At 30.5% G+C, this 1,779-nt stretch overlaps 1 protein-coding gene across 1 annotated transcript in view; it reads left to right on the forward strand.

The window, feature by feature from the left end:
• The window catches only part of LOC107665361 (AT-rich interactive domain-containing protein 3B-like), a 45,134-nt gene that overhangs the window by 10,441 nt on the left and 32,914 nt on the right, over positions 1-1,779 (forward strand). The window lies entirely within an intron of this gene.

Genomic DNA, 1,779 nt, shown 5'->3' on the forward strand with positions numbered 1-1,779 from the left:
AGTGTCACATGATCTTCAGAAATCATTCTAATATGCTGATTTATTATTAGAATTATCAACAGTTGTGCTGCACAATATTGTTTTGGAAACTGTGATACATTTTTCAGGATTCTTTGATGAATAAAAAGTTAAAAAGAACAGCATTTATTCAAAATATAAATCTTTTCTAACAATATAAATCTTTGCTATCACTTCTTAACAATTTAACACATCCTCGCTGAATAAAAGTTTTAATTTCTTTCAAAAAACGAAAGAATAAAAATGTACTGACCCCAAACTTTTGAACGCTAGTGTATATTGTTAGAAAAGATTTCTATTTTAAATAAATGCTCTTCTTTTGAACTTTTTATTCATCAAAGAATCCTGAAATAAGTATCACAGCTTAATATGAAGCAGCACAACTGATAATAAATCAGCATATTATTATGATTTCTGAAGATCATGTGACACTGAAGACTGGAGTAATGATGCTGAAAATACAGCTGCGCATCACAGAAATACATTAGATTTTAATGTATATTAAAATAGAAAAATGTTATTTTACATCATAATAATATTTCACAATATTACATTTTTTCCTGTATTTTTGATCAAATAAATGCAGCCTTGATGAGCAGAAGAAACTCCTGTAAAAACATTAAAAATCATTCTGATCCCAAACTTTTGACCGGTAGTGTATATATATATATACAGTATATATATTGACCAAAATAATGGTGATTCTGATTTTTGCCATAATCGAGCAGCTCTATAATGAAGTGTTTTCGGTCGGTGAGTGATTTAACGAGTGAACGCTTTAGCTGCATTAACGATCATTTTAAACTCTGCAGTTAGCAGTGCAATGCTGCATGCATGTCTACATTAACATCAAAGATAATCCTGATCATAATGTCATCATTATCTGGAGGATTCTTTGAGGCCAGACTTTTACATCTGTGGATCTGCGGAAGAATCCGATTTTTTTTGTTTTGTTTTGAATATTGTACATGAAGCGTAACAGCCAAGATTTCCATTAGATGCTTCACTTCATTACTCTGAAGGCAGCGTGACAATGATAAAATACACACACAGCCTCTATTGCATATCTAATGTGCGTCATTTGCTCTTCATTTGGTTGTACCGGCGCTGCCACTAAAAAAACTTCACGTGTTCGTCAGTGAGATTTGAAAAATAGCTCTATTTTTAGAGCTACATTTATTTGATTATGGCTCATAAACTCATAAGTAGGACGTTAACAGAGCTCGAAGGCAGCAGGAGATTTTCTCAGTGAACTTGTGTGATTGTCTCATTTAGTGATTTAATTGACTGATTTTCTCATTATACTTTATGCTCGTAATAGAGTTTCTTGTTGAAGTATTCAGTGAGTTGTTGAAGTGTGAATCTACAGAAATGTTTAGTTCTTATGAAAGCTTGTTTCCTCTACAGAATAAAAATATATAGGCTATAAAAAAGGTAATTGCAACTTGTCTTATAATTCTCCTTTTTTGTGACCTTTTTTTCCTCACAGTTCTCAGTGTATATCTCACATTTCAGATTGCAAAAAACAAAGTCTGAATTGTGAGATTCTGAGAAAATACGTCAGAATTACGAGACAAACTCAGAATTCTGATTATTTTTCTCACAATTTGTTTTATTTGTTTTTAGATTTATTTATATGTATATTTATTATAATATATACAGTATACATATCCTTAATTATATTTTTTAATCTTTCATTTCTCTTAAATTCTGAGAAAATTTGTTAGAATTGCACGACATCAACTCAGAATTCAGAATTCT

Source organism: Sinocyclocheilus anshuiensis, unplaced genomic scaffold, assembly GCF_001515605.1.
Source record: "Sinocyclocheilus anshuiensis isolate Anshui unplaced genomic scaffold, SAMN03320099.WGS_v1.1 scaffold1303, whole genome shotgun sequence".
Classification (NCBI taxonomy): Eukaryota; Metazoa; Chordata; class Actinopteri; order Cypriniformes; family Cyprinidae; genus Sinocyclocheilus; species Sinocyclocheilus anshuiensis.